The sequence below is a fragment of the Oryctolagus cuniculus genome, chromosome 2 (genome assembly GCF_964237555.1).
Source record: "Oryctolagus cuniculus chromosome 2, mOryCun1.1, whole genome shotgun sequence".
Taxonomy (NCBI): domain Eukaryota; kingdom Metazoa; phylum Chordata; class Mammalia; order Lagomorpha; family Leporidae; genus Oryctolagus; species Oryctolagus cuniculus.
Genome location: NC_091433.1, coordinates 108,067,974 through 108,077,942, shown reverse-complemented (window position 1 = coordinate 108,077,942; position 9,969 = coordinate 108,067,974).

Sequence of the window (9,969 nt, the reverse complement as noted above, 5' to 3'; positions counted from 1 at the left end):
CTGTCTCTCTCTGTCTGTCTGTAACTCTGATTTCCAAATACATAAATATTTAAATAAATTTTTAAAAATCTTTTGATTTTGGTTTGTGGATTTCAGATGTCCAAAGGAAACCTGGTCTGCCGGCTGCAATGTGAAAGACAGGTAAATCTTTGTTTTCCTTACCATGACACAGCTCAGTCTTTACATGCGGGTGCTTCATGGTGTGACATGAACTTGGGGCTTGGATGTGTGCTTTCCAGCAATCATGGTGGTGTCAGATATTTCAGCTGGGTCATTAGAACTGCAAAGACCTTGGAACCTCCCCATTGTAGGAAACCGAGTCAGCACATGGCTCCATCTGCACTCTCCCCACAGAAAACTGCTACTGCTCAGAGTGGAGGAATGAACGTGTCACCGCAGCCTAGACCTACTTCCTGTGAACTGACTGTCTCCTCCGTAGCGGGTGAGAGGTATGGCTCAGTGCATTCTGGGACGCATACTCCGACAGTGTCCTGATGGACAAGAAAAGCACAGAATCCCAAGTATTAACATATAGGCTAAGTAGCATTACACCGTGGCCCTGGGACGAAGCCAGGAGTGGGTGACATCTGATTAAATAGTCAGGTGGAGCACTGTGAGAATTATTCATGGCGGGTTTTAAAATGAAAAGTCCAGGATGCCTGCAGCGTAGAGCAGCCGGCAACGTGCAGGCACTGTTTGCACGCTTCTCTTCCACATGACAAGTTCCAGCCGCAAAGCCCTTCTTGAATCTTCCCATCCAGCGGGCATGCGCTGGGGAGTACAGGGATGATATTTAAAATCGTCAGATGTGTGCTCGGATCACAGGGATGACAGCAGCTGTGACAGATCCTGGATCTGAGGATCACCCCAGACTTCACACTTGGCTTCGGGGGAGTCGTCTGTTATTGCTCTGTTTTGGGCATAAGTTTTATCTTTGTGTTTTTCCAGGGCTAATGTAAAATCCCTTTGTTTATCCTCAGGCGCCTTAAAGTGATGGGGGAGAGCCTGGGGCCATGCTGGCAAAAAACAGAACGCAAAGGTTTTCAAAGAAGGCTGAGAACAAGTTACTGAGCCTACAAGAGGACCTCGCTGGTTTTGCTTGGATTGAGATTCTTAACCTGTGATCCCGGGCACCATAAGCAGTGGTTCTCAAACTCAGATTACAGCAGTTTCCTTACATAGCACGGATGTACAATGCAGGTCTGCAAATCTGCAAGGCAGAGTCCCGTGCACTGCACCCAGAGGTTCTTACTCAGAGTCCAGAACAGGGCCCAAGAATCTGCATTATCCTGACCATCCCAGATGTCTGGGAAGCCAGTGGTCTGGAGACGACGTTCAGAAATCTCCTGAGTGTACGTGGGCGGTTGTGATGGGTGTTCTTGGAATGTGGAGAGAGCCATGTGCTGAAGCCCTGGAAGGTAGGAGAAAGTGAGCGGCCAGAGATGCCTGTGCTCTTTTCAGAGATGTGTGTTCACGGATTTCCTCGTACACTCGGAGGTGTCCATGCACCAGCCCCTCTGAAGTTACCGTCCAACCTCGATTTCCTTGGGGAATATTTAGCTTCTCTCCACTTCCGGTCTCAGCCTCCTCTCTTAAATCCACGCAGGGACTCCCAAAGGCATATTCTTGGCATGGAGAAGGTTTTGGCCAGGAGAATGGCTGCACCTCCCTGATCCTATCATTTTTTTTTTGACAGGCAGAGTGGACAGTGAGAGAGAGAGACAGAGAGAAAGGTCTTCCTTTTGCCATTGGCTCACCCTCCAATGGCCGCCGTGGCCGGTGCTCTGCAGCCGGTGCACCGCGCTGATCCAGTGGCAGGAGCCAGGAGCCAGGTGCTTCTCCTGGTCTCCCATGGGGTGCAGGGCCCAAGCACTTGGGTCATCCTCCACTGCACTCCCTGGCCACAGCAGAGAGCTGGCCTGGAAGAGGGGCAACCGGGACAGAATCCGGCGCCCTGACAGGGACTAGAACCCGGTGTGCCAGCGCTGCAAGGTGGAGGATTAGCCTATTGAGCCGCAACGCCGGCCCTATCATTTTTTTTTTTTTAAGATTTGTTCATTTAGTTTTGAAAGTCAGAATTAGAAAGAGTGAGGGAGAGCTCTTCCACCTGCTGGGTCTCTCCCCAGATGGCCATAATGGCACTGGCTGAAGCCAGGAGCTTCATCTGGGTCTCTCATGTGGGGTGGCAGGGGTCCAAGCACTTGGGCCATCTTCCACTGCTTTTCCCAGGCTATTAGCTGGGAGCTGGATCACAAGTGGAGCAGCTGAGGCATGAGCCCATGCCCACATGGGGTGCTGGCATCACAGATGGCTGCTTTGCCCACAACGTGAGGCCCTGTCTTAGCAGTACAGTTATATGCACCAGGAGACCTGGCTAGCAGCCTCCAAAGACAGCAAGAGGAGGATGTTCCCCTGCACGCTGGTTCCCTTCAGACAGTGCCTGGGGAACAAGTCTTGGAGCCAGGTTAGAAGGAGAAAATCCTGTAAAGTCACAGTAAATCACCACCTGAGGTTGGTGTTGTGGGTGATAAAAGGATTCACCAGAGTAGGTATACTGAGCAGAGACAGTGAGCAAGCAAAACAGGTAGAGGTTTGCCACTGCCTCGACGTGGACTAGCGTCTGAGGGGCATACCTGCAGGGGCTATCCCTTCTTAGTCACAGCAACTATTGCCATGTGTTTGCAAGGACAGCCAGAGGCTGTCTGTTGCAATATGGACTGCAATCCAGGAAGCATACTTGTAGCTTCAATGTCTTCTCAGGATGAGTTTTCTGTGGTCCCACAGGTTTTCCTAGGTAGGTGATTCGCATCTCCGGGTGGAGCGGGGGTGCCTGTACCGTATTCAGCTCAGGGACTCAAACAGATGCCCCGGGGCCACCCTCTGTACTCTGGTCCTTTGGTTTCCATTTCAGCCCCTCCCCCACCATGTCTTCTTGAGCTTCCAGAATCTTCTCCTGCCTCTCCAGCTGAACAAAACTGAAATAGCCCACAGCTACACAGGGCATCCCCCCAACTATAATAACCTCGACCCTGATCTTTTTTCCATTTTCCACATCTTCTCAAACATATATTACCATTAAGGTACATGAGTTAAATAAGATACCCCCAAAGAGTGACAGATTTTAGTTTACTACTATTTTTACCTTAGAAGTGCCCATGATTCTCTTCTGACTTAGCAGAGGAAGTATGCAAGCATGTCCACCTTCCAGAACACAGATCTCAATGGAACATTATCAGAACAACACACTTTTTTTTTTTTTTTCCGACAGGCAGAGTGGACAATGAGAGAGAGAGAGAGACAGAGAGAAAGGTCTTCCTTTGCCGTTGGTTCACCCTCCAATGGCCGCCACAGCCAGTGCGCTGCAGCCGGCGCACCGCGCTGATCCAAAGGCAGGAGCCAGGTGCTTTTCCTGGTCACCCATGGGGTGCAGGGCCCAAGTACTTGGGCCATCCTCCACTGCACTCCCTGGCCACAGCAGAGGGCTGGCCTGGAAGAGGGGCAACCGGGACAGAATCCGGCGCCCTGACTGGGACTAGAACCTGGTGTTCCGGCCCCGCAAGGCAGAGGATTAGCCTAGTGAGCCGCGGCGCCAGCCAACAACACACGTTTAAGAAGACTGATTAGCATTGCCGCCTGCATGGAAGCAAAGGTTATTTCCACAAGCCAGAGCCACAATCCCGGAAGTTCCGATCCATTATAAAACGTCTGTGTTCGCGGTAACATTGATAAGCATGGTCACATGATGTAGAAGAGCATTTTGAAGTGTTTTTGTTTTATTCTCTTTTTTTCTGGTTAGGGAAAGTGGGTCACACTTTCTTCTCCTTAATTAATTGAGATTACTCTCACCAGCAACTCGAAGTGGCTATTATTTCAAGGCCCAGATACTCATACATAGCATGCAGAGAAATAAAGCACTCTGGCTTTATTAAAATAAAAAAATTTTAAATTAAAATATGGAGAAGGGAAACACAGAAAGAGAATGTAGCAAATTGCATCAGGGATGTGTGATGTTTCTCATCTGAATTTCCTTTTCTACCTCCCGGCTTCTCCTCAGCAGCTAACGAGGTGCAGAGGACTTAGCCTGTCCTTTACTTAGGAGGCAGCCCCCCTACAGGTGGAGGATGTGTTCCAGGACCCCCAGCGCATGCCTGAAACCACAGATGTACCACACTCTATCCACACTAAGCCTTTCCCTCACATACCCGTGAATATGTTCAATCTGCCCACTAGGAACAGTAAGGGATCAACAACAAGTGTAGCAGTTGACTGGAGTAATATCGCCAGCACCTGTGCTCTCGTGCTTTGGGACGTGGTTAAGTGAACTAAGGACTGCAATACCACAGCAGTCAGCCTGCTGACCCAGAAGGCTCCCAAGTGATGAATGGGGTTAGGTGGTGTATACAGCGTGGACACGCTGCACAGAGGGATGACTCGCATCCAGGGCAAGGAGTGGGACGGTAAGAGATTTCTTCATGCTACTAAGAGCAGTGTGGGATTTAAAGTTCCATTCATATTTTTGGACTGCAGTTGATGGTAGGGAATGGCCACAGCAGGGGGCAGAACTGGAGCCCAGGGAGGACTGCTGTGAAGGCTGTCCATCGGATGGCCTGGGTGGGACTCCTCCCCACCAGCTCGCACCTGTGTGTGTCTCCCCCTCCCTGCCTCCTACCGCAGAGGCACCCAAAGACTCACCTGCCCTCCATCCCCTTCAATTGCAGTGCTTGGTGGCTCAACTGCCTCTCATCTTCCTGTCTCCACCAACTCCTCTTCCCTGCCAAACTGCATGCTCAGGTCTCCCTCACTCTTTGTTTGGTGCCAACCTTCCCCTTGTCCACAGGCCCTTCACCTGCTGTGCGTCTTGGGGGGCTGACCTGCATGGCCTCCTCTGCAGTCTCCCTGTCTGTACCCTTACCCCAGGCCCTGCTGCAGCTACTCACCCCTGACATCCCCAGTGCCAGTCCACAGGCTTCTCTGCAGCCCTCATCCAACTTGGAAGCTTTTGAGCTCCCTGCTCCTGAACACCCCTCTCTCATGGGGCTTTCTCCCTGACAAACCCTTCTAGGTGTCTGCTCCTCCGCCCGCCACCCTGCCCTTGAGTGCTGATGGTCCCCAGAGTCTTGTCTGTCTTGTTCCTTTACTCATTCATCCTCCCCAAGTGCTCCAACCTTCTCCAGGGACTCCCGCCATCATGCAGGTGCTCCCCTGCTACACGTGACTTAAGCCTCTTTCTTCGGCACAAGGAACAGCATCCAGGGCATCTTAAACACGTCCATTTGCATCCTACAGGTGCAACCCATCTTCAGCCTCACTGTCTTCCCTGCAAGTCTGCCTCTGCAGTCTCAGTCAAGGTTGCCACCTCTGGGGCTGGCCTGTGGCACAGAGCGTAGAGCTGCTGCCTGCGACACCAGCATCCCATATAGGCACCAGTTTGTGTACTGGCTCCTCCACTTCCCATCCAGCTCCCTGCTATTGTGCCTGGGAAAAGCAGCAGAAGGTGGCCCCAGTGCTTGGGCCCCTTCCATCCCACATGGAAGATCTGGGTGAAGCTCCTGGCTCCTGGCTTCAAGCCTGGCTCAATGCTGGCTGTTGTAGCCATCTGGGGAGTGAATCATTAGATGGAAGATCTCTCTGTCTGTCCTTCTCTCTCTGTAGCTCTGACTTTCAAGTAAATAAGTGATTTGAAAACAAAAGATTGCCCCTCTGCTCTGCATCATAGGCCTAATCCCTTGGAGGCTTCTCCCACTCTTTCTTTAGCTTCCAAACAATTGCCCTCAGCTCCCACCAACTCCCCTGTCAAACCGTCTGCTGAGTTCGTGCCTTCGTCTTCTACTCCCTAACATCGTTTGTCTCGTCCTGGTACCTTCCCAGAGATTCCAGCACTCTCTCTGCCCTGCTCCATCCATCAACCACACTTTTCCAAGTCCCGGGAACACCACTTGTACCCGGATGCTTTCTCACCTTCCTGCCTTTCACAGCGCTGTTCCCCTCTCCTGTCTGTTCTGCCCGGCAAGCCCCATGTCCTCTAACTTCCCCATCGGCGCCAGCACCAGCTCAGCAGTGGCCCTTGCTGCTCCCTTCCCCTTTGGAGCACTTCTCACACACTTTCATTGGAAACCACGGATGTGTTTCCTGGTACACCCTGACCTCCAGGAGCTCAGGGATTGCAATGAGTTCATCTCCCTGCCCTGGGTACCTGACATGTAGCAGGAGCTCCTTTAATGCTGCTTAAAGGAATGCAGGGATGAGTGAGTGAATGACAACCCTTGTTCCGGGTAGTGTGGAAGGGCGACAGGACCAGAAAGCACAGCCCCCATCCCGCTGAGGGGTAAAGACAGTAGAGGGTGAGAGTGAAAGTACCGGGAACGCCTTAAGACGAGGCAAGGAAATCAGCCAATGTTGTTCCGGGCTCCACCACATTCTCAACAAAAGCCAGCCCTTCCTTCCAATCCGGCAATCCTCCAGCTCCCTGCTCACCAGGCTGGAAGGACTCCTACACCTGCCTGCAGCAGACTGACTCCTGTCACACCCCCTGTCCAGGAGATACAGGCTGGGGCGGGCAGCAGAGCCACTGCCCGTGTCACTGCCAGAGCCACTGTTCCAGTCGCCTGGGCCTGTCCTGGGGCACAGGGACTGCTTACCCCACCCTGTTCACGCCATTTGTGCCTCTGTCATCTACATTCTGTGGCCTAAAATGTTTCAGAGTTCATTGCGAGTCACTTAGGTTTTCGTGCATCAGGGAAGCTCCTGTGCTAATCTGCTCCCGTGAAAGCCCCCTTCCTCATTCAAACATGTCCTTGGACTCGTCTTTATGGAAGCTGTTCGTGATTGCCACTCCTTTTCACCGTTTTTCTCTTGCTAAATGGCCTGGGCTTCATCTCCACTCTCCTATTCCTCAGTGTCTATTTCCAAATGCTAGCCATCTGCTCTTCCCTCCTTACATGTTTCCCGTTCCATCCCTCTGACCATCCTCGCCTGGCTGTATGCTAGAGATTCTTCCGCAGTGCCTATGCTAAATGTTGACAAGGACGTGGAGCAACTGGCATCCTTACACACGGCTGGTGAGACTGCAACAGAATGCCACTTGGGAGAATGACTTCATCGTTTCTTAAAATGTTAGAAATGCAACTACCATATGATTTAACCATTCATTCCCAAGGAAACTGTAAAGAAATCATGCTGGAAGGAGGCTGGAATGGCAAAATGGAGAAAAGGAACTTTGCCCAGGGCCTAGCAGCGCAGAAAGCCTCGGCCACCCCCTGCTGGAGGAAGATGTGGAAAACCAGCATCCAGAGCCCATGTTTGCTTGCTCACCGAGACGAATGGGATCCCTCCCGGTGCTGCCGGTTCAGTTACCTTCTGCACTTCTCCCAGGAAGCCAGGGGCACGCACTCTCATTACACTGCAGGCCCTAGCCAGCCTGCAGTGGGGAGCTGGGACCCTCGAGTGCTGCCTCTGCAGGAGGCATCGCTGGGAGCAAAGAAAAATGTCTCCCTTCTCCCTTCTGTCTTCTAACCTCCTCCCAGGCTCCGCTCCCATTGACAGAAACTAACTGGAAGCCAGCTAGGAAGAGAGTTTATTTTGCTGGTTTCCGGCTTGGCATGATCAGAAAGGAGTAAGCAAAGGGGTTGAAGGCCAATGAACAAGCAACTGGCATAACTGTCTGACATTTAATCATCCCTCAGTATCCACCAGTATTCAGTTCCAGGACCCCCAAGGATACCAAAATCCCAGTTCAAGGCCCCTCTTTCAAAGGGCACAGGATTTGCATATAACATTTGTATCTCCTACTGCATAGATAACTTATTACACCTAATATAATTCAGTGCTGTAAACTAATTGTTACATTGTTCAGGAACTAAGAAGGAAAAAAATGTGTCCATGTTGAATACAATCACAGTTTCCCCCCAGATATTTCCTGTCCCTAGCATTGAGTCTGTGGGCAGAACCATGGATACAGAAGACCAATTGCATTACTCTTGACTCAGGAAAATATAAATTGGGTAAAGCCGTGTGGTCTACCCTTCCATGGGTCTTTCCTGTTAGTGCAACCTAGCTCTCCTCTGATTAGATGGCTCTCCTATCCCTTACCATTGCTAAATAGCTCTGCACTGGGGCCAGTGTTGTGGTGTAGCAAGCTAGGCTGCTCTCTGCAATACCAGCAACCCATAGCAGAGCACTGGTTCAAGTCCTGGCTGTTCCACTTCTGATCCAGCTCCCTGCTAATGCACCTGGGAAAGCAGAGGAAGATGGCCCACGTGCTTGCGCCCCTTCCACCCATGTGAAAGACCTACGTGGAGTTCCAGGCTCCCGACTTCAGCCTGGCCCAGCCCCAACCACTGTGGCCATTTGAGGGCAAACCAGAGGATGGAAGCTCTTTCTCCATCTCTCTCTGTCAATCTGCCTTCCAAACAAACAAAATGAATCTTTTAAAGAAGAACAACACCTAGCTCCATGTTAAAGCAGTTGCAAAAGCCAAGAGAGAGTACAGGATGCAGGCACAGAAGGTGGAGGGAAGGAGGTAGGATGTTAGGGTGGGTGGGGACAGTGCTCCGCCAATGGGGTAGGCTGGCCTTTTTTAATTTTGCCACCGAGCAGCTTTTGTGGATTTGACAACTAGTCTCTGAAATAAACCCTATCTGAGAATCCCTGCTATATAGAGATGCTCACGGAGCTCAGAATATACCACCCGGAAATATGACTGTTGAGCCAGAATATGCCACTCCAAAATGTGCTTGTGTGGCATGAGAATTATTTTTGAGTTGATTATTTTGGGAGGCAGCAGATACAGGAGATAGAAGTCATCCTTGTGTAAGAGAAATCTATGACTATAGAGGAGGTCTCCATTTGTAAGGGTGTTCTCTCTGCCCACCCCAGAAAACGATGCAGCTAAATCACTAGCGACTCTTCTCACTGGAGAAGGCGCACAGCAACCTCGACCTTCGAGTTTGGTTCTTTCCCTGGCCACCACCACATTGCCCCATTCCTTTCTTTCTCTGATCTAGCTGCTGGTGGTATTTCAGCCACCCCTTTGAGATGTATTTGTTTTTCCCCTGGGTGGGAATCACCTGTGCATCTTAGTCTACTTGTACTCCTATAACAGAATACCTTAGACTGCATAATTTACAGAAAACAGACATTTATTTTATCTTGCAGTTCTAGAGGCTGAGGTCCACGGTCAAGGTGGGGGCGTCACCTGGTGAGGGCCATTCTCTGCTTGCCGTGCTGCTGTATCCTCGAGTGGAGGAACACTTTATCCTCACATGGCAGAACCGATGGAAAGGCAAGTGAGGGCTCCTCCAACCTCAAACCCTTGTATCAGTCAGCTTTTCATTACTGTAACCAAATACACAAGACAATGACTTGATAGAAGAAGGTTTCTCTCGGCTCATGGTGATGGAGGTTCACAGTCCAAGGTCAGGCTGGCTCCATGGGTCTGGCATCTGATGAGGGCAGTGGATGGTGGAATGTGAGCAAAGGAAGGGCCCCGCGTTGAGCCAGGAGGCAGACAGAATGACTGGACCCAGCTCTTCAAGCTCTTATAAGTAGCCCTCTGGTGAGAACTACCTCCTGAGGGCATGCTCACATTGACCCAAGTACCTCCTACTAGGCCCACCTCCTAAACATCATAGTTGGAATAAGTTCTCACTCTCTTGGTACCATCAACCTATGACATTGGGGTTTGAACTTTCAACATCTGCATGACCTTGGGAGCCTTATATCATTTTCATGACAGCAACTCTCATAATGATGGAATCCTATGACTTAATCACCTCTTAACACTGTGACTGTGAGGATGAAGTTTCATATGAGGGGAGCAGGTGTTTAGCCTACCAGTTAAGATGCCTACATCCCACATTAGTGCCTGGGTTCAATTCCTGGAGCTGGATTGAGTTCCAGGCTTCTGGTTTCAATCTAGCCTAGTTCTGGCTGTTGCAGGCATTTGGGGAGAGAACCAATAATTACTATGCT